At 37.0% G+C, this 24,231-nt stretch overlaps 1 protein-coding gene across 18 annotated transcripts in view; it reads right to left on the bottom strand.

Moving 5' to 3' along the window:
• The window catches only part of EPB41L2 (erythrocyte membrane protein band 4.1 like 2), a 109,327-nt gene that overhangs the window by 65,820 nt on the left and 19,276 nt on the right, over positions 1–24,231 (bottom strand). Inside the window, exon 1 of one of the 18 annotated variants that reach the window (XM_059842090.1) lies at positions 5,958–5,976. The exons of the other annotated variants lie outside the window; for them this stretch is intronic. The gene's annotated coding sequence lies outside the window, so the exon portion shown is untranslated. Of the gene's footprint in view, positions 1–5,957; positions 5,977–24,231 lie in introns of those variants that run through there. 18 annotated transcript variants of the gene reach the window in all.

Here is a 24,231-nt window from a genome sequence, read left to right as displayed (position 1 = left end):
CTTTCCTTACACTCTTTCCTCTCAGGTGTATAGACTGGTCAGCTGGTTGATACTTTTCTTCCAGCTTCTAGCATAAATTAGTTTTCTGACCAAAAGGATTCCTGGCACCATAGATAAACTAGAAATAGAAGACATATCAAATATAATATGAAGTTTTAAAAAAAAAGGAAAAAAGAGAGTGAAAGGAAAAAGTAGTGTAGCTCAAAGATCACAGACAATACTAAAACCAACTGCAATAAAATCAAGTTTTTTTTGATAATGCATGCTTTAATTCACTGCTTCTGTATTTCTTATTTATCAGCACAGAGGAACAAATCCAGATCCTTTTACCATACATTTCTGGATCTCATTTAACTTATTTTCTGAGTACATAAAAGTAGAAAACACAGCCCTAAACTTGTTTCTTCCTTTTTCAGTTTGTCACTGAAATTCACAGCAAACTAAAGAAATAAAAATCACTTTGATAGTTTTATCTCCATCAGTCTGTAAGGATTCACAGAGAAACCATCATGTCATAGAAACAAAAGGAAAAAAAAATCAACCTACTTCTACAGAAATAAATTACAGCTCAGTGCACTAAAATCCAATGTCTGTGCAAGTCAGGTAATTTTCTGGATCACCATAGTATTAATAATTTATTTTTTAAATCACTACCTTCATAAATATTCCAAATATTTGTCTCACATGGGCTACACATAAAAAAATCCAAAAATATATCAAAGAAAATTTCTAATATCTGAAAAAATATACAAGAAAACCTGAAACAAGGCCATGTGTATTTCAACTGCCTAAAACAAAGCAAAAATGCTCCCAAATAAAGTTGTTTATTTCTTGTCATATTATTGATCTGAAGCTCAGCAGAAGCCTGATCTGCATTTCACAGTTGGTTAGGACACATCATTCATGCTTGCTGCTTTCAATATGTAAGATTTGTTGATATAAAAGCTATAAAGAAGTAAAATCCTAGCTGGAACAGTTATTCATATTTTAGAGTGTAGAAGAATCTGGTTTAAACAGTAGGTAATATCTGAGGAACTTGGTACTACAACTGTATTTTTTCAAAAACATAAATCAATTCTTTTCTGTAGAGTACAATAATTTATATTTCAAAATTGGCTGAAAGTAGTAACTAAATAACTTTATTCTAGATTTTTGCTAATTTTAAAACTTGTATTTTATCATTGCTGTATAAACAACAAAACTCATGGTATACCATGATTCTGTTTAGCATCATTTTGCTAAAGGTGTCAATATAACCTGCACACATTCTCTTATCAGACAAAGCAAAAAATAAATAAAATTTCTCTTTTTAGTCACTATTTAAATGTATTGCTACAATTGAAAAGACATGGAGTGCTCTGAACACCAAGGAATAAATTTTACTAAAGAATGAAGTTTTCAATTTTAAGATCCTTAAGAAAGCAAAAACATCTCTAAAGTTGGCTTAGATCAATTTACAACATTCACATCATAGAGTTCCCAATTAAATATTGTTCTGCAGTCAAATGTCAACCCAAAACCACCCCAGTTCTCCCATAAGGACTTGCATCCTTCTCTGTATGTATAAGTACACAGAAGTGTTTATACCTACAAACATACTTTGAAAGCTGAATCTAATAATTTGGATTACATTAATTTTTAAGCACATTTATCCTAAAACAAAATAGATCATACAAAAGTCAAAGACCATATAAAGTATATACATAATCCAATACCTTTATACACATAAAATCCAATCCCCTATTTTTAAATGATTAATCAATGATGAGATCTTGCAATTGAACCCAAACCTAGCTATTTGCACACACTGAACATGACAAGCCCTGCTCCAGTCTGCTCCTTCCCTGATGATCACTGTGCACAAAAATCAAGGGTAACTGCAGAGGCTGAAGAGACAGACTGCAGACTCAGCTTTTTTTGTGAGTCCCTGCAGTAGCCCCAGGGCAGAAGCCTGTCACAGTCCATTGGCTCCCCAGGCTGTGACAGACCACCAGAGCTGGGCCCTGGACAGGTCTCTCTTGCTGTCATGGCTCCTCATTGCAGGCTCAGAAGGTAACACACTGAAAAACAGACTACCAAAAACAATCCTGTGCCATATATAGCCAAAAAAACCCCAAATTCCTTCTTTTAAAGCTTCACAGTTCATGGAGGAAGTTTAAGCAATAATTCAGGTGAGTAGACAACTAAATCTGTATTGATTCAGACATTTGCCTTTGTAATAATGTCTCCTAGGAAAAGTTTTTCCCAAATGTAAGTCCTTATAAAAATTGCCCTTTCTCCTCATGATTCTGCTTTGGCTTCCTCCTAAACTGGGAGCTCATTCTCAAGGAGGTAACCAGGTGAGCAAACTGACACTGCCAGTCTGTGGATTGGTCAGCAGATGGTGCCATAATAGTTCTGAAAGTCAGCAGCACATTTCAAAGGCCAAACTTTAAACAGCAACAATACTTCAATTTCAAGCGTAATTCCCAGAGTATGACAAGTGATGGAATGTTTTCACAGAAGCATTAGCATAACATATTTTAAAAATTATAACTTCAGAGCCAGACAGAGAACCATGACTCCATGACAATAAAAATTAGTTACACGTGTACATGAACACGTGTGTCTAAATACATTCACATATTCACATAATGTCTATGCTTATCTCCAAGAGTAGAAATGGCACACAGTGGTGTCCTCCCAAAGAATCCTATGCCCATCAAATCTAGTTTCCAGGGAATTACAGGCATGTCACAGTGGCTAGCAGCCCCTAAGCTAACAGAAACTACATTCATAAGCAACCTTTTATCTAGATAATGAAAATTATCACTACTGAACAGGTATTTTATGAGCCTTCATGTTTATATCCATGCCATCATACACTTGATAACTTGCAAATATGTAATATTTCCCTCCCAAACACATTCTTGTCCTTATTTAAATATTGAAGTTTCTAGAACTCATTTTTATACTGTGAGAAAATTATTGTAGTTGTGTAACCATTCCTTGCAATGCACAGAACACAGAAAACACATCATAAAAAGACTGGCAAGCTCCTACATAGGATGATGAGAATTTATAAGGTAGCTCTGAAACAACGACGTAAGACAAATGCTAGTGTAATTCTGAAGATTGCTGTGAAGGCAAAGAAAAAAATCAAGGATATAGACAGTAAATGGAATGTGACAGACAAAACTACTTCTGTCTAAAATTGCAAAGTGAGTATCTGTAGTTTAGATAGAATATTTTCACAATAAAACTATTATGCTGACAAATTTCTGTAAAGCAACTCTGAGGAAGTCACCTCTACTCTCTGTAAACTCAAATTACGTCCTGGAACATTACCATTTCTCAAAATCCTTTTTCCTGTTAAAGCAGCACAACACATACTTATCACCCAAGTGTCTCGACTTTCCATAGAAAACCTGCCACGGACCATCTCCATTTTGCCTGGTGAATAACTTGGTTACTGAAATCCATATACAATTTTAAGGTTTAGTTTTAATGGGTAAGTCAGTTGAAGGAAAACTCCAGAAAGGAAAAATAACACTACAAGACATGAAAACCCATGAGAATTCTTTAAAAGCTATTTTTGTTAAAATTTATCTTCTGACACTGTGCAGCAGTCTAAAAATGTGTAATAAAACAAAGAAAATAATGTTACAAAGTGCTGTTTTCCAAACCTAAAGAAATTCAGTGAAAACTGCATCATGTTTGTAACAGCACCTATAGAACATGAAAAACTCAACCCCAAGGCCTTCAAGAAAATCAGAACATAAATACTATAAGTAGCCAAGTGGCAATGCCCAGATTGGAAATTGAGGTCACATATAAGCAAACATACACCCTGCAGCTCTCTTTGTGCTATCTCTGCCATACCCAGAGATAATAGAAATCTGTTCCTTCTGTATTTTCAATCCACAAATACACTGCTATATCAAGGCAAAGAAAGGGTCTCAAACAGCAAATTAATTTAAATCAAGAAATTTGTCCTGGCCAGAGTACCTATGCACAAATACAATCTGTTTATCAAGATAGCTTTGTGCTCTTCCCCAGCACTGAAAAAAGTGCTGCAATCTGATGAGAATCCAACAGTCCTTTTGAAAAGCTGTATTGAACAAGTGACCCCACCCAGGCCCTGACACTGCTAGAGAAGGACATGCTCAAGTGGAAAAATGGGATTTAGTTCCAAATTCATTCCAGCAGACAGAAAATGAACATGGGTCAAGAGACAGCTCTGTTTTCCTGTTATCTGTCCAACAAACTAAGAACAACACAGATTTCGAGAAAAATCCCTGCCCTGTTTCTAAAATCAACTCTGCAAGTTCTCAGTGGGTTTTGGCTGTTCACATTAAACCCTCATGATAACCACAGTTTTAGAGATTAAAACCAGCAGTGAGCGTTCGTTTGCTCTGAGCAATGCTGTCCCTCCTATCTCCCTTCCTATCCCTCCACTCTATCCCACCTTGCCAAATGGTCACACAATTTCACTGAAGCACAGGCAAACATTTACTTTTTTCCAATTCTTAATAAAGAAGCTGTGGGGGGTGGACAATGAACACCCCATTTGGGTTCTGTAAATGACCAGCATAATTCTGATTTGGAGGTGATTGATTTTTAGATGCCACAATAAAAAATTCCATTTCCAACTATCACTCTTTCTATTTGCAATGTATTGGCAAGATTAAAACCAGCTTCTTTTTATACTGACAACATTATGCTCACTCTTGCAGGCAGTATGCTTACAAGGCACTTACAATAACATAGTTCATCAAAACACTTGCCAACTGGTGAAAAATAATGTACGAGTACCTGAGAATTTTTTGTACTGCAAACTGGAAGGCCCCAGTGTAATGAAGTTCCTGAATGGAGGAATTCCAGATGCAAATCATTGTTTTGACAAGTATCCATTTCCTCTTCAGTGGAAGTCATATAGAGAATTATTAGCCTCTCACATGTTCAGGAAGTGCACAACAGCATGCAAAAAGAGAAATCTCTGCAATACCAGGATTCAATGTCAGGGAAAAAAGAGAAGCAACTAGTCTGTGCTTTCAGTAGAGAGAGAGACCAGCACACACACGTTTAAAAGTAATTTTCATAAGCAGATGCAACCATTAAATTTTTTTTTACAAGCACATTGAAGCTGAATGTCATACAGATGTGGATGCTACTGAGATCACATTCAAAATGCCTGCTAGCTTTTTATTTCAGCTCATCCAACTCAGGAACCATAGCCAAAACACAACTGACAAATGCAGTAAGACAGTTTGCTCTGGCATGTGCAAGACCAGAGTTCAATCAACAAATATTTACAAAGCATTAGGGTCTAAACATAACCACAAAAGTTACTACTTTGGCAGCAACATCAGCTCTGTAGTTCCACTTTAAAGGGCATTTCATTTTTGCTATTGTCAAATATAAGCACCACAGAGGGCATAGTTCTCTTAGTCAAGCCACTTGAACAATACTGGTAGATGTTTGCCATTACTGAGGGAAACAGAGTTGGAAAAAGTGACAATAAAATTATAAAGTTTTTTATGCAGATGTCAGGAGACTCATCTCCTGCCACAATTCTTTTTTTAGTGTCTGTTCCTGAATCAGGATTCAAGTTGTAATACAGAAATTGATACTGCCACACTTTCCACCAATAATAAATTCAGTTTCAAGTACTTGATTATATGACACCCCTGGCAATTAATCTTAAAGAAGCTTAGTCCAAATTCCAAGTAAGTACAATGTCTCAAGATATATGCTTAAGTATATTTGGACTTCTGCTGGAAAGTTGCAGCTGTATCTTTGCTGGGTAAGTTGTTACCAGTATGTGAATCATCTGTTGAAGAACCTGTCAATGCACAGGCAAGTAAGCACCAGGTTATTAATTGTATAACACAATTTACGAAAAAGAATCCCAAACCAAACCAAAAACAGCTACCACAAATTAAAAGTACAATAGTTAAAAACAGGATAATTCTCACCTCCTGCTGCAATGAATAAAATCCATCCAATATTCCCTGACTGCTCTCCCACAGTCCCCAAACCTCAGAGGTTAGCCACCTGAGAGGTCGTGTTTCGGTATTTTAGTTTTCATGTTTGCAGCTAGCACAAGCTAACTGAGTCTTTCATGTGCTGCTGGAACAGAAGCAGTCCCTTGAAAAAGCAGAACCAATTTGCTGAGTGTTTCCCACCCACCCAAAATAACTATAATGCACATCAAATAATATATGTAAAGCCAACACTGCGAACTATTTCCTACATACTTATGTTTACTGAATATATAAGAAGTACTGAAACCAGAGATAACACTGCTCTTCTAAAAAGTATGCATCTATTGCTCCTGTGGGAGTTAGTTCTGCCAATCCTAAGCAACAAAAAAGCAGTGGAGATGCCTCTTAGCTGAGCAAATAAAACTGGCAGCCAAAACTTCATCACTCCCGTGGGCTCTTCTGAATGCTGGTATTTGATCAGAAGAGTGAAAACACGAGCAACTTTCTGAAAGTTTCCTACATTTCATGGCAGTGGCTTCTCAACTTACAACACTGCAACCACTGCAACATCCCTAGGTGAGACAAAGTGAAAGGAGCCTAGTTCATGTCTGAATCAAGAGGTCAGAAACAAGTTTAATGGAAAAAAAAGGCAAAACCCAATGCTAATAATGCTGGTTTTGTGCCTAGACTTCAGCACTTAACATGTTTATTAGTCATCTAAGTGCTTTAGCTGTTTTGTGCTTTTTGGAAGGACATTCTCAGCATGAAAGACTGTAATATAAAACAGATAACAGGATATGCATGAAAGTCCCAAGGGAGTAACTATTTAAACAAACTTTTCTTTGGAGAGTTAGGGAATGACAATAGATAAGAAAGATTTAAAAGAATAATTCATTTGTGAACCACAAGCACAAGGTGGGGAGGAGTATTTAGAACTGTCCTGTAGACAAGGAAAAAGGAATGCTGTCCTGCCAAACCACAAATTTAATTACATTCCCATATAAATATAAGAATACGCATCACAAACTGCAGTTTACCAAAGCAGCCTCCCCCATTGCAGAAAAGCCCTTTAATGACCACATACAAATGGGGGTGGTGTGCTGTCACAGTAAGCTTCCAGGCCAAGCAGAGGCTTTATTCTGCCTTCTTGGGCTGTACTTTCAGCTCTCATTCTCATGATGAAAAGTTTCAAAGCTTTGAAAGAGTCCTAAGCAAACACAGCTTTAAGATGACAGTAATTTATCATCTTACAATTTTATTATCACAAACACATACAGCACAATACTATGAACTCTGCAATGAAAAGCCTTTGAGTGACACTCCCAGTCTGCATTGGCTGAGGGGTTTCTTGCTTCCTTTTGGCCTCATAATTTCACGTGCTGATGAAGAAATGCCTGAAAGCATATTTACCCAGCTGTTCTTTACGGGTATTATGGGTATGCTTCTCATGCATTTGATGTTAAATCCAAAATCATGTTTGAGCTCACAGTCATTGATGTCCCTTGTCCCATCTAGATTTTTAAAATCTGAAGTACTTTGAAATATGAAGCAATGAGAAAATCAAAATTGGTGAAGTGTGAAGACAAAATTTAATTCAAGATTTTTTTTGACCATGGTATACTGGTTAACAACTGGGTTTTTTTGCAAGACCATACTCCTGTGTGGGGAAGCAATAGAGAGCATGTGTCAGCTGAAAGGACAAGAGTCACAGTCCTGTGACTCTTTAAAATGACATCATGTTCTTTCACAAATCAGGAGTACCTAATTATTTCTCCAAGTGAGATGTCAGAGATGAAGAACTGGAGCTCGGGTCTGGATGAAGTCTGAGGCATGCTACTCTCAGAATTCTGCCAAAACATAAGAACTTCAACAAAACTGTGTGAAAGTTTCTAGGACTTAGAAAATGTGTCTGTCTGGCTGGGAGAAATGCATCCATGTGACAGACTTGAGTTTTGGAAGAGACTATGAATACCATGCAAGTTAACATTCAATAAATTCACTAAAAACTGGATAGAAAAACTGACTAGAAGGGAAGGACTGATGCTATAGCTTTCAACTCTTTCTTGCTCTCTTTCTTTTATAAAGACAGAACTTGGAAAAAGCAAGCTAGCAATGAAACAAAGTAGACACCACCATCACTGGACAGAAAGTCAGGAGTAAAAAAAAAAAAAAAAAGTGGGGTGAGGGAGGGAAGCAAAAAACAGGAAACAGACGCTGAAGACAAAACAGGAAAGGAGGTCATGATTTGTCTAATAGCCAAAAAGCTGCAGTGAGGCCACAGAGGGGGAAGGGTGGGAAGACACCATAATTCCAGTACAGGCTATGTTATATCACAGATGCTACTGGTCAGCCCACAAGATCTCCAAGTGTGGGTCCTTCAAGTGCGAGGCCATAGGAGCTCCAGCATCTACATACACCTCACTTCTAAGGCTCTTCCAGAGTAGCTTCTTCACTCTTTTACATCAATTTTGTGACAAGTCTCAAGACTTGCTCCTCTGCTGGAAGCTTTAAACAAGAATACTCCTTCCTTTGCACTTGCAAGTATTTCATGTGTTTATTTTTAAGCAGGAAATGCTTGCTTTTGCCTACTGAACTAAGTGAAAAGTCGTACTTCCTGGAAAAACTGTGTTACTGTATCTCCATAAAATGACAGAATTCTGATTAGTTCACTTCTGTTTTTCTGGCTTATCTAAACGTCTGTAAGTTCCATTTAACATCAAGATTAGAGGCACGCTACCTCAAAAATTCAACTACATCTTTCGCTCACCAGTTCCTACAGAGTAAGCTTTGTTCTGGTTTAAAAACAGATCACTAATTATATCTGATTTACTTTCTGTTGAAGAGCTCCACGACCAAATACCTGTGTAAAATATCAATCTGAAGATGAGCTAAGTGCTTTGCAGCACTTATAAAATTGACCCATCTAAACAAATATTTCTGATTTTAGCAAAAAAAATTTAGAGCTAGACAAACTTGAGCTCTAGGAGGAGAAAGTGATACTTGAGGCATGCTCACTAGGACAGTAGCAAAACTAAAACAAAAATAGTTCTCAAGGCCTCTGTTCTCAAACACTGACATCAAGTACTTCTAATTGTTCCATTTAAGGACAAAGCCATAGCCTTTAACTTATTTTCAGCAGAAACTCAGAGGTCACTTCTCTCCTAAAATATAAGGGTGATAGTCCACAGGAGAAGCTTAGTTTTCTTTAGACAATAGCAATCTTCCTAACTTCACATAGAAGAGAAAAAGGGGAGACAAGTCTTTTTGACCTGTTTACACACCATGAGGTCATCTAAACATACTCCAAAATTGCATTACATGTACAGAGTGTCAGAACGGTTTACGTAGGAGTTATGAAAGCTACAAAAAGTTATGAAATGAGCTTCTTTACTTTTAAAATTAGAAACAAGAACAGAAGTATTCCCAGCTCAATTTCTACTGAAAGCTACCACACAAGCTAAAAGTTTGTGCACATCAAGAGATACATTTTCATGTTGAATATTCCAAGCTAATTCATGTTGTAGGACATCACTGAAAATCTGAAGTCCAGTTCAAGTCTGGAGGAAACAGAAAATATTAACTATACATTCCAATTCAACAGAAATAAATTTCACCCCATTTATGTACAAAATGAACCAAATGCTCATCAGGTGAAGAATTCTGTGTTGGCTGATTCCTCCTATGAGGTACTGCTGTCATCACGTGATTCCCGGCAACTTCATTAATCACCATGACCACATTTGCTCAGAAACAATTCAATACTTGAAGCAAAATGAATATGCAGTCTTCTTTCCGCACAGAGTAACTGCAGCATTTCTCATGCCAATTAAAACAGTGTTTCATTGTCTTCTTTAACAAAGGAGAATGAATTTTACACTGCACATGTCTACAGAGTATACTGTAACACTTGAGATAATAATTTAAAATATTAAACTTGCTGGAAAAGGGAAACAGAAAAAGAAATGCCTTCAGTTTCATTCAAGACATACAGATAAGTAATACAGCATACTTGGTGTGACTTCCAAGTAAGAGTTTTAAATTTTTAAAGAAAAAAAATTTTTTTTGTCCCACAAAGATTATGTGAAATATACAAAATATCGTACAATACTCCACATAAAATGGAAAATATGCTAAACTATCCAAAAAGGTTTCAAGTTATTTATGTAATTCTTATTCTGAAAATGTATTACCAGCTTGTGTTACTCAACTGTAAAATGAATATTTAGGCCTTTTAAATTTATTTACAGTCATATGATCAAGGGACATTTAGACAAAAGCAGTAAAGAAAGAACCATGTTGGAGCACATAATCCTGTAATTGGAAACGGATCCCCTAAAACTCCCAAGACATAGAAACAAGGCTGTTTTCAGATATGATGTGTGGGTTTCACCATTAGTGACATGCTGAAACCCTTCTTACTTCATATTAGTTTCACATATAAGCATCTCTTTCATCCTCTTTTCTTCTCCCTCCCCTCTAGTACCTTCACTTAATCTTACTTGCTTTTTATAGTACCTTCCTGATTATCAATTAAGTACTATGTCTTCCACTCTTAATTCCATCACCATTCCATTGCTAGAAAGCCAGAGTGCCAAACTGTGTCAAGAGCCTGGCTTACATCCAGGCAGTTTAGGACCTCACCTGAACAAAAATAATATAAACAATTTAATATGCAAGCTGGATTTTTCTTTCAAATCTTATCCACAGAAGAACAAGCAAAATAAGTTGTTCAAAAATTATGTGAATCTCCTTATTTGCCAACTGATCAAAACAAAAAACATGTCAAATGTAGTACTTAAAAGCCATTCAAATAATGACAAATTAAGCCACAGGCAAATACATAATATGAATGAAACAGCTTCAGAAATAAAGAATGCTTTCTGCAGCTAATTTTTTAATGAGAACTATACTACAATCTAGTATTGGGATTTTCTTTCTTCCTGAAGCAACTGGAAACCAGTTCAGCCAACATATCACAAAGATGTCCTGGGAAGCTGAAGAGATTCAGTTTTTCTTCTTCTGAGCAACACAAGATACATTCCAGTGAGCATTTTCACCATCCCAAATAACTGGGGAAGTGACAGAAATACTCTTTAAACAAAGTGGTAATAACATCTGAGAACATTACAAATCACCAGATTTTTCTGCTCACATCTCCCAAAGTATCTTGTTTTGAAAAGCATGGATTGATTTATGTTCTTGATCTATAGCCTATTAAGACCTTCGTGTTCCCTAGCTGAAGGGATTACAGGTATCAAAAACGAACACCAAACTTCCCTTCATATGGAATCTCTTCCAGAACAGCCCCTGAGTAATGGAGATGAAAGTGGCAGACCTAAATAGCTCTGATTCTGCCTGACAAAAACCACAGGGCAAAGCCCGTGTAGAAGAAAAGGATTGCATGCTCTGTTGACGTTGTCAGCGACCTCCTTTAAACTGTCATGGCTGGGATGAATAGCCTAAGTCAGCAATCCATTTTGTGACTGCTCAATCTGAGCCAGGGTTTAGGTGCATGCTGTGCTGCACAGCCTACGTTAATCTCGGCACATGTTAAAATACACGGAGAGCTGCAATCTGCGCGGCAGACAAAGAATAGCCCTCATCTTCGCTCTAAAGGAGGACTGTGGTTATTTGAGGAGTAAATTTTCCAGTTCAAAGAATAAATATAAAGTTTTAGCAAAAAAATATATTCTTCATTACTCAACTTGGAGCGGGTTTTACTGCTTGCAGACCTCCTGCAGAGGTGGTAGAAACAGAACAGTCTTTTTCTTCTCTCAATTTTGACCATGACACTACTTTGAGAATTGGCTCTAACTAATCCATAGTAATCCTTTGGTATATGAAAATAAATACATCCTCAAGTAAATGAAAATAAACCCAGCAGGAACAAAAATCAATTATCAAAAGAAAAACTGTAAGAGGGAAAGATGCCATTTGTCTTTTCATTAATTCCTAGCATTACGGTCCTGCCGAAAAAGAAAGAATACTGAAGTTTCTTGGAAGCTGTGCAATATTTCTTCTACTTAGTGTTTAATCCCTACAGGAAACACAGCAAGAATAAAAGGAATGCAAACAAATTTTAACAAGCTCTGTTACAGCAAGTTTTTCTTCTTCTAGCTCTGAGCACTTTGAGAATGATCCAAGAGAGGTTTTTAACATTTATAAACTAAGTTCATTAAAAAAAGCTAACATTTATTAAAGATTTTTAGAGAAAAAAAATAGGCTGTTTTGTATAGAAATTTGTATTCCTGTGTTTTAAAAATTCTTTCAGGCTGCTTTAATTACAGATGGTCAAACAGATCTGACAGCTAGTTTGAAAATGTTAAAACCTTCAAGTTCATTAATGAAGTGACTGCAATACTCCATAAAGCCACTTTCTAAAGAGTTCCAAGTTTTTATGTGAGACATCAGTGAAGCCCTTCTAAAGTATTCAGTTTAATCTTTCAAAAATAAAGAGAGTTTTTTTTTCTAAAAAGAATAACAAGGAATTCTAAGTTCTGTATATGGCAAAGCAACAAAAGCCCCCAAGTTAGATGCTAACTTTAAGGCACGTTCTAAATAGAGCTAGAACTGACCACGTACAGAAATAGAGAAGTTGTATTGCTTAAACAACTAGAACAGGTATCCCACTGTGTTACATATCCTACTCTTGTATCAGTTGCCCTGTAGTCTGTATTCATTGACCAAATCCATCAATAAGGGGTTGAAAAACCTTTTATGTCAAAAGGTCAGCACAGTCTGCAGAAGGGTATTATTTCTGAGGATTTCTAAACACAAGGTTTTACTGATTCAATGGCAAAACTATCTTAAAGAATACAACGTCTGATTTCAATTGGTTGGCAGTACTTACTGTTCTGTCAAACTAAGTGCATATGCCTGCACATAGGTATTTTCAGGACTTTTCTCAAAAAGCCTCTATTTCTTTTTGTTCCATAGTTGTTAAAATGGATTGTCTTTTTCAGCAGTAATGTAATGGTACATTTGGCATTGCTGTCATGATACTCAATTGCACACGTGGTCAACCCATAAGGTCACTTACAGTGTACAAAGCAGCAAGGTCTTTTCCCAAATCCTACTCCCTAATCTCTTGGTACACCTATCAGGAAATTCCAGGGATCCTTTACAGCTCTGCCATGGCACTAACAGTCTGTCACTATATTTTGAAGAGTAAGAAGATGCATCATAAATTCTTCCAGGCGTGATAGAAGCTTGCAATGTGTTACTATAATAGTACAAATGTACCCAACTGATGCTTGGGCTATCCCTCTTTTGAATTTAAGTTTGGTATCCAAATATCTATGTTCACAGCAATTCTTAACAGGCAGCATTTAATTTCCAAACAAAACTACATACAGCTTAGGACAGAAGATGCTCTATTCTTGTCACATCCCTCAGTACATAAACTTGTTGTTAGATTGGTAACTGCTAAAGAGCATCAGTACTTGCCATACTTCTTCTGCTGATCTAACTGTATCACAAAATATGGTACTGCTGAAAACCATGGACTTCTTATCCAACATTTCCCTTTTTAAAATCACAAATCTCTAGAAAATGTACGTTCTTATAGCTGCTTTTCTCCAGTATCTCAAAGCAGCAAGGATGTGCCTGTATCCACCCAAACTACTTCAGCAATTAACAGCAGTTCAAAAGGAGTCACTGTAATACTCAGAGTATTGGTTTGGCACATACCCATTACATTTTGGGGCTGGTACCCCAAGCTGCAGCATTTTTTGTACCTCATCCTTAACTACATTAAGAGTAGCTGCAGTCCCATTTCTGACGTAAGGATAAACACACTCTGAAAACATACAAAAAAGAGTGTAAACAAAGCCATTGGAAAGAAAGTCTGTCAAATTTAATTTCCCTTATTAAACTCCGTTCCTTACCTTTGTGAAACTAAAAATATGTAATCAGCAAGCAGACAAAGAAAGTAATTCTCGGCAGAAGTAAGAGAATTTTGACTGAAATCTTGACTCAAAGGTGGTTTTGGTGAGCCAACAGATTTATTTCCAGTATGACTAAGAAGCATGTCTTCCACATAAATAACACACCCTCCCTAGCTTTAACCTAGATATCACCAGTGCCAAAAAAGATACAAGAAGTTCTGATCCCCAGAGGATATATTAGCAAATATCCATATTGCTGTAACCCAAAATTTACCAGAACAATAATATTCACTAATATTCATTATTCTATTCATATCTTAGGTAAGTTTAATAACTTGAACAGCACTATAATTTTCCCCTAAACACATGGATTTCTTCTCATGCTTGAAATCATGTATGTACTCATGGTGAATGAAACTTTAAAGAAAAAATAATGGCTAAATTATTATAGAATCAAACTTTCCATTCTTAAAGTGTCTCAATAAACAGAATTGAATTTCAAAACAACCGCAAACTGATTTCCCAGTCCAGGCCCTTCATTCAAGTGCCACATGAATATCTAATGTATTTTGCTACTTCAGGATCAGGAGTCCTCCAAGGAAACTTTTCATACAAACACTGCAGCTGAATCACATAAAACCAAAATGAACAACTTTGTCCACAACCATGTATGGTAGTTCCATCTTGCCAAAACACTTCAAACAAATTACTCCCTTTGTATTGGAGGTGTATAACTACTCGATAAATTTAAGACTGAACACTAGCAACCCTTTATTTTAAGCTTGTATTTTCTTGACTGCTCACTACCCTTAAGATTTTTTGGTGGTTTTTGCAGATGAAATAGCTACAGCTAAATGAATCAACAATCTAGCTGGCTTAGTTCTCTGCACAGTGCAGAGGGACCACACAGATTAATCCACCTTAACTGGCAATGTGCAATACAATTTGAATTTTTCCTAACATTAATATCTAAACTAGATTTTTAAACCATCAGACCTATCAATAACATTAAATATTTTAGGAGAAAAGAGCTAGGTGAGTGTTCCTCTCCTTACTGTAATCCCTTCCTCCATTCATGATACCTCAGTATGGTACGACACCGACTCCAACACAGCCCTACACAAGGCTGGCAGCCTCTCTGCTCCAAGCACTCTGCTGGAGAGCCACACAATTCCCACTTCTCAGGAACATAAGAAAGGCAAGATGCTGGGCAGCACAGATCAAAAGAGCTCAAGAAGTTTAAGGTGATTAGTAGCAATTCTTAATGAAGTCTCTAAATATGCTTGACTTACCGAATATGCTGTATCACATTACTTATGAATAAAACTGATATTATGTAAGAGCAAGGAAAGCATGTTGTAAGCACACATATTATGCTCATTTGTTTGTTGCAATGCAAAAGCTACAATAGCTTTCAGAGTTCCTTTACCACTGGATGAGGAAATCTGAACTATATAGTAACAGTACAGTGGAAAGAAATTGTAAACAATTAAATTGAGAAAAATTAACTAAAAATGAATGGTTATAAATTTCTGGACTAACTATATTAAATACAAGTTATGTGGTTTGGGCTTTTTTCATACAATAAACAAAAGAGAATTTGGGGCCAGTTTCCCTAAAAGTCAACAGGATTAACAAGCCAAATGGTACTTGCAAAGTCTTGAAAAAGGTGTTATTTTCAATTCTTGATGATGCAGGAGACCTATTCCAAGTCTTTAGTATCTAACAATTCAAACCTCCTAACACTTATCAAAACTGAAAGTATGACTTTGTCAATTTACATTGCTATGACAGCACTCAGCATCTCCTTTATGCACCACTTTAGTTTTTCAGAATAGGAACACAGAAACCCAATGTCCTTTCTCTGCTGCTTTGAACAGACAATTCTCTTTTTAGCCACTCAAGGAATGTGTTCTGCACTCTCTCATAATTTAATCACTGTCAGTCATAACAGCCTATTGAGAAAAATAATCCACTCATTTATTTTATCATCAGTGCACTCAAGCATGGTCAATTTACAAGCAACATAGTCACATGCATCAGCCACGAGAGATCCATTACAGAGCTGCTGGAAAGTTTGTGAACAAACAAATTGCTTACCTCTGATTATCCACAGGCTAAGTCTAGAAGTCTCACAGTCTTTCATCATCCCAGTCTCACAGGAGAAACAAAAGAAAGTCTTCAAGCAGTAGGGCTAGTATTCACCTCAAAACATGCTCACACAGCCGGCTAATTAAAACTTTAAATTTTATTAATAAATTACACTAATAATATCTCATCCAAATCAGGTGCTTATGGAAGAAAATGTCATTTTAATCCCATCACAGTAGCTCACAGGACATCTGACAGAAGCAGCTCCTTGTGCTGAGTGACCAAAAGCACAGCTGCCATTGAAAGCTGCAGAAGAAATGCTAAAAGGCTTGGGAACTACCAGGCTGTAGGACAATCAGGAATTGCCAAATAGCAGTGAGACCAATACACCTGCAAGCATTTAACAAGCCCTGCCCACAGTGCCAGGTTAATGAAGTCATGAAAGTAACATCTATGAGCTCTAAGAGATCCAGACATTGCTAATCCAAGAATTGTCACTACGCATTAGCAGTTACAACAGAATGGAGGAGTTAGGTGTGAGTACACACATTTTTTTAATGCTTGCACACAAATGTATACAAGCCACTCAGCAAGACCTGGACAGGCTTGAGAGCTGGGCAGAGGGGAGCCCAATGAAGTTCAACAAAGACCAGAAAGGAATAACCCTGTGCACCATTAAAAGTTAAGAGCTGACCTGCAGCAGGTCTGCCGACAAGGACCTGGGTATTCAGGTGGACAGCAAGCTGTCCATGAACCAGCAGTGTGCCCTTGTGGCAAACAAGGCCAATGCTATCCTGGGATGTATTAGAAAGAGCATTGCCAGCAGGTGGAGGGAAGTGATCCTGCCCCTCTACTCATCCTTAATGAGGCTGCACCTGGAGTTCTGTGTCCAGTTCTGAGCTTCCCAGTTCAAAGAAGACAAGGAGCCACTGGAGAGAGTTAAAGTGAGGACCACAAAGGTGATCAGGGGACAGAAGCATCTCTCTCAGAGCTGCGACTGTTTGGCCTAGAGACAACCTAAATGATCTTATCAATGTGCACAAATATCTTAAGGACAGGTGTCAAGAAGATGGGGTCAGACTCTTCAGTTGTTTCCAATAATACAACAAGGAACACAAACTCAAACACAGAAGTTCCAGCCGAGTATGAGGAAAAACTTTACTGTGAGGGTGACAGAGCACTGCAACAGGCTACCCAGAAAGGCTGTGAATTCTCCTGATCTGGAGATATTCAAAACCTGTCTGTCCATGATCCTGTACAACCTGCTGTAGGTGAACCTGCTTTAGCAGGGGAGTAGGACTATGCAATCACCAGGGGTCCCTTTCAACCCCAGCCATTCTCTAATTCTGTATACTATAGTCTCATCTGCCATCCTGCCCAGGATTCCTCAGGAAATATCCTCCTAGATGTGACATCATTTAAATTTCTGTTATAATAAAGATTGTTCAGAAAATTATTCAGATTATCATAAATGCTACAGCCTTTTAAGAAATTTCAACTGGTAATTGCTGAAACTAAACATGGAAAAAAAAGTTTTAATCAGAGAAACTCATTGAATCCTGCCTTTTTGTGTGCCATGTGCAGAACACTTGCACAATATCCAGCCTTACAGTTCTCTCATCTCTTTAATTTTAAAAGCAGGATATAATTAAAAATGTTGTGGTTAAAAAAGCCCAGATTTCCAGTGTTAACATTTTCAGTCAGGACATGCAGATAAACCTAGAAAAGATCTACAACTAAGTTTACAAAGAGACTCAACTAAAGAAGTATTGCTTCAAGCAATCAGCCATTAAGTTCCTTGGCAAGGTGCAGAAGCCTCACCCACCCATCCTTTTGGCAGCAGTAGGATGCTACAGGGCAACCTATGTGGGAGACATGGCAGACATCACTGTACAGCCTGCCAAAGCCTCACACATTTATCTGGAGAAAAATTGTGGAAGTACTGCATATGCTGACAATTTGGAATGCTCTGATTTGCATTACATTGTGTTTTGCAATTCACCTGACCAAGCCAGCATTGCAATTCTCACAACATACAGAGATTAGGTATTTCTTTCTCTGACAGAAAAGATTTCCAGACAAATCATAGATAATTTCTCTTCTATTACAGCAAGATTTGCTATGAGTCAGAGTATATTTAATTCTCCAACGGACACTCAATCATGTAATACAAGGTACTCCAGCTAATTAACAGAGCCAATGTATTAGGCAGTTACTAAAGTATTCCTTGTCTTTAAGTGAGTTTTTGGCTGCCAGAAGCAAATGTGCTTTGAATGCAACTGCTTTTACAATTGAAGTTAGTAAGTGACTTCCATAAGAAACCCACAGTATATTAGAGTTGTTTAAGAAAGTATATATACACATAAAAACTGGTATGAAGAGCATCATGCCTATTCCCCAATTAAATTTAATTAAAATTTTAATTAAAATTTTAAAATTTAATTTAGCTTCTGGAAATATTTTGTATCATGAAATATGACTTTTTCCAGTTAAATGAAAATTACAAATTTTGAGCTATTTCTTTATAAGCACAAAAATATTAGTATTGCAATACTTCTGGTTACTTTCACTAAACTACAAATCACTATACCATTCAACTTGTAGGTAAAATAGTAAAGCAATAGAGCAGCACTGCAATTACCCAAAAAAATGATGTAACTAACTCGAGCCAATACCTTTCAAGATCTTTTCAAGCTCCAAAGGTTACCATTGTTGACTTTTCCAGAGTACTCGGTGAGAACCAATTTTTCATGCAGCAATCAGTATTAAAGTCTGATGAGCCCTCAAAAAAAGGCTGAGAACAAAAGCTGGAATTTATGACCCAATTAGGTCAGACACACCAGTGCCTCTATAAGCAAATACACCAAGCCTGCCACAGTTAGAACATCTAACTCAGCAATGTTCACATTTGGGACTCACACACCACACTGAAAATGTAATTCTGCCACTTTTCAATTAATAGATATAAATTCTGTACAAAACAAAGCAAGACAAAAGTCCACTCCAGCAATCTCATCCACAAAATTAGGCTATCAGGCTTCTCTTCAAAAAAAAGGTGGTTTGATGATTAGTTTGTTAACTGTTAAACTTTGTGCCTCTGCTACCTCCCCAACTACAAGCTGTTTCCTATGAGAAAGCACTGACTGCAATGTCCCTCACTATATATACCCTTATACAGATATTTAATACAGGCTATCTATAAACTCCCAGAAACTGTCAGTTGTCACTTTCATAGAAGTCTTCAGTTTCAGAATTAGGTCTGAACTGTAATGTGTTTTTCAAATATTCTCTATGGACTTTAGCATAAGTCAAATGTATTTATATAAATAAGACTTAGAGAAGCGAACTAACTTTTACCCTTGAGCAACAGTGTGGTCCCGGACAGTCCACAACTACAGGTAATGTATCTTCTGGCAGCCTAGAAGAGAGTCCCCTTCCAAATTAATTATCAGTATCAGGCTATCACAATGGCAGACAGGGTCACCTAAATCACCAGTAGCCCTAGGGACATCACAGGATCATCTGGAGGTAACAGTGAATCCATGTGGACACACTGCACTCAGCAGTCCCACTTATGAATTACTGACAATGCTTGCCCTCTCTAGAAAGAGTCTGCAACTCCTGAATTCTCAGTAAACAAAAATCTTGGCGTGAAACCATGGAGCAATGAAGTTTACTAAACAGCAGCGCTGCTTTAGGATGGCACTAAACAACTACAAACAATTTAGTTTCCTACTGACTGTTAAACCACACCCATGTCAATGTCCATTTAAAATGATGGCTATTTCTGAAAATTTCAATATAATAGAAAGGATACTTGCTATAAGGAAAGAAATGAAGTGACTAAATCCGTACCCAAGAGAGACTCTCCTAATCTCCTTTCCAAAATTTGCATAGACTGACATAATGCAATGGTTCGCATCTGACTACACACAACAATGAGAGAGTTATTCCACAGAAATAAACTTTTCAAGGAAAACTTATTTCATCCGGGGACACACAGCATGTTACTTTGCAATAACTGACTTGTCAATATCTCTAACACATGGCTGCCTTTGGAATACAACATAAATATATAACCAGTTCCAGTTTGAGCATAGTGTATTGCAGAAACTGAGAAGTATCTTTCTATGGCACTACATGCATTAGAAGTTATAGGAGATACATTTGATTGTCTCAGAACTCATTATCAGGGCAACTCCGAGACTGGCATCCAAGTAATATATCAGGTACGATAAATATTTATGATTTTTAAATGATTGCACTATAAGTAGGAAACAGTCTTAAAGGTAAACATTTCATACCTCCAGAAATATTAGAAAGAAGCAAATCTGAGAAGTGAAATCTTTAGTAGTAAAAAGTTTTCTATTGCCATGACACAACCATCTTTATTCCACTATAAGACTGGAATAAATTCCAGTATAAGACTCTGCACTGACCCTTTTTTGAGAAACTGAAGACTTTCACGGTAGGTAACATATTTATTTGATTTATAAAGGATTTGTTGAAGGTTTTTTTTTCCAGAATACTGTTTTCTACACAGTGGATTTACTGGTTTGGCTAGTTCCTCCAATTCTAACAGCAAACTAGAGCAGTATCATAGGTCAAGCACCACATTTCTCAAATTACCTTAGCTTTAAGTGTGGTACACATTATTGAAAAACTAAAGCTTTTCAAGGTTCCTTCAACCCTTTATCCTAACATCCTGATAAGCCAAAGAATAAAAAGGAAGCTTATTTTAAGAAAAGCTATCAGAGAAATGTATATCACTTATTATGAATGCATTTTCAAAAGTAAATCACAAAGATACTTTTAAGCATAGCTGATATTTAGTTTTTGTCTATTTTGTTAAGAGGCATCAGTCACATGTCTGAGTAACACCATTCCTTTGAAAGTCTGGGGACAAGGCAGCACAAATTAGTACTCCCAGGAGTGCTAAGAAAACTAGCTTTTTCCAGTTAAATTCATTTTTGCTGCAGCACCAGTACCACCTTCCATCCTTTCTTCCATAGTTAAGTGATAACCCCACCCTCACTACTGTTATTGTGCTCCTGACTTCTCTCTATCCAAATTACCAACCTTTGACAGCTTCCCAGGAACCTGACCACCTTCAACCAGAAAAGAAACAGAGCTATGGATACTGCAGGAATTAAGCTTTGCTCTAGCTTTCCTCTGCCTTTTGCAACAGATAGCTATTGCAACAACACACGGTTGTCTTACCCTCCCTCACCATCATAAATCCAGGGACAGGACAGAGCAGGATGCAGAGGCAGAGTGGGCTGCAGACCACACTCAGCATTAGCACCCTCAGCCATTCCTGCAGCCTTTGTGCCAAAGCAGACAAAACACAGCCTCCACCCAGAGAATCTTAGCCTTTAGTTTTAGACTGAGGTTTTGCTGCCCTTATCAGCCCCACCTATAGATAATTCAGTGACAAAAACTGTTAAGCAAAGCGTAAAACAAAGGCAAATTTTGTTTCTACCTCCTCCTTCCAATAACATCAAAACTAGGACTTTGCCCTCAACACTAACTTTTGGTTATAAAACCCCAGCTGTTTGGCAAACTTTTGTATGATCATTCCTGTGAGCCCGCACAGGGGTTTAAACGAAGCATTTCAGTAAAACTCCATTATTTGGGGGGGGTGAGAAGGAGGAAAGCAGGCTGCTACTACTACTACTGAAACAAAACAAGAAGTTAGTTTGTTTCCAGCTACTGCTAAATTCACTCTGAATTATTTCACTTGAACCTCCTGAAGCGCCTCAGGAGACATTCTTCTGCATTAAGCTTGCAATTACTCTACAAAGCTATACTATAAATTCTTCATCCCTTTACAGCTGTCCCTCTGCTTACAGCTATACTTAACTGAACTGCTGCCATCAGCTACCTGCATTTTACAGAGACTCAGGGCATACACATATATTATAAAAACTACTGTAATAACATCTGCATTTCCCTTCAACACTCTTCTTGGTATCTGCAGTATCTACAACTTGCCAGTACTTCTCAGCCATAGGCTCATTCTTTAAGTGTTTAAAAATTGTACTCCACTATTCTCCACAATCTGTCAGTCATTAAGAGCTTTGCAGCTTAGCCAGAATAATGTCATAGGCATAAAGTATTTTCAGTAATAATCTCAAAGAGTTATTTCTGTGCATTATCATAGCAGTAAGTATTGTTACTTGCATTCAGGAATACTAAACAAGTGCATGATTGAATTGGTAAAAAGGATTCTACCTTTTTTAAACTATGGTATCCATCCGGTTAAATCTAGCCTCAATTGGTGCCCCCCTCCCAAAAAAAAAATTGCCTAAAATGCTCTTTCATTAAATTTTTCATTGCAGTGTACATCAAGTGTGCCCATTCCTAACCAAGCTAATTTTTAACTAACTGAATGAACAGCAATTCCCTACCTGGAAGAAGGATATTCCCTCTTCTTCTACTAGGTACCACCTAGTAAGGCTACAACTGCTCAACACAATTTTGGTTTAATATGTGACTCCCCAGCTAATATCTAGAATGAACGATTTCAGGTATGTTGTTTAAGGAGAAGAACCTAAACAGCAAACGGAAATAAACAAGAGACAGTCTTTCTGTAGGATGTGTGAAGAAAGTTGAAGCAGCAGTCTGTTAATGTGGTAAGGAAAAGACAGAATACAGAACTGGGTACAGTGGCAGAAGCTTCCTGAATGAAGAGCTGCTGCCAAAGGACTTACAACAAGTAATCAAACAAACCTTTCTGTTTGTTTTCATGCTACACACACAGTGGAGACAGTCTGGGAAATCACAATAACACTTTTCTGCTAATTAACATCAACTCATTGAATGATCTACATGATACAACTAAATTTAAGTAATTTTCTTTCCTTGCCTATGGTTACAATCTCTGGTGAAATACCAAGTCCTCAGAAATGAGATCAGAATTCTTGACTCAAGGTAGATACCTAGAGGTAAAGACCAATCTCAACAGGTTGTGGTACTGCCTTTGGGAATCCACTTCCTGAATCTCTGTGCAGAGAAATCTAGTCTTGTAAAATATCTTCAGGAAATAGCTTTGACATGTTTGTGATGTTATGAAATCAATTTCAGATTCCATACTAGATTTAAAAAAAAACAAACCAACCCTCCCTTATCTTCATGACAAAGTCTCCTTCAATACCTTGATTAGAAAAAGATACAAAACACTTCACACGTGGCAGATACAAGGAACCTGTGGAAGACTGAAGTTATTTCAAGAGTCCTTCTATTGGCAGCACTTCAGTTTGCCCTTGAGGAAAAAGAAATAATTTGTTTTGTTAAACTAAGTCCTTTGCATTACAAAGAGTAGCTTCTATATGCAAGGTAACAAGACTTTTCACTCTTTGTAACTTCAGCTTTCCTTGTTCCAGACTTAAAAAGCTACATTTGAGATCAAACCACAGACCAAGAGATATAATAAAACTAAGCTAGGAGCACCAACAATTTGTGTCACGCATTTCACACAACCAAATAGCTAGACAGGAAATTTACATGCCATAAAAACAGACCCCAATATATAGCTTACATGAGGTTAAAAAGAATGTCAGTAGATAAGCTTCCATTTTTTATTAAGATACTAACTTTAAATCTCTTTAGTGTTAGAAGAAACTGGCTGGCTTTAAAAAAAATATTTCCAGAAAAAAGCCCATCTTAACCAAAACCCAAATATGTAACTTAATTGCTTCATGAAATCAGTTTACAATCCAAAAGTTAGTCAAAATATTCCTTATACATTTCTCTCCCATCCACAAAAAACATTAACTTCAATATTAAAGGGAATATCCTAGATTTTAATATGTAAGTTTTACACATTTTAAAACAAGTTTTAAATGCAATAAAAGTTGCTTGAAGACATAAGTTGGAAAGACATATGAAATTCCATGATTTGCTACTCTCCATACTCATTCCAGATAATGATGCTAAAATGGATTTGTAGATGGAATGTTCCCATAAAATTTCAGAACTGAATTCTATTCAAATGACTTGGAAGAACAAGAAGTTGACGTAACACTCAAACTGCATTAACGTAACACTTTAGCTACCTTATTAAGCATGCTTATGTAATCACTTTGAGTAGCTGAAAGAAACAAGCACTAAAGGTACTGAATTCTTCTTGAAAACCAAAGGGTAGTTGGACGTCCAGCCTCTTCCTCAGAATCTTTCCCATACAAGGACATCTACTCTTCCGCATTTGCCTCCCTTCACAATTCAGTTTTATTTATTTTAAAAATGTACATTATTTCAGCAGCATGGCCATCATTCTCACAGAAAAT

This window comes from Haemorhous mexicanus, chromosome 3 (genome assembly GCF_027477595.1).
Source record: "Haemorhous mexicanus isolate bHaeMex1 chromosome 3, bHaeMex1.pri, whole genome shotgun sequence".
Classification (NCBI taxonomy): Eukaryota; Metazoa; Chordata; class Aves; order Passeriformes; family Fringillidae; genus Haemorhous; species Haemorhous mexicanus.
This window is presented reverse-complemented; position numbering and strand designations above follow the sequence as displayed.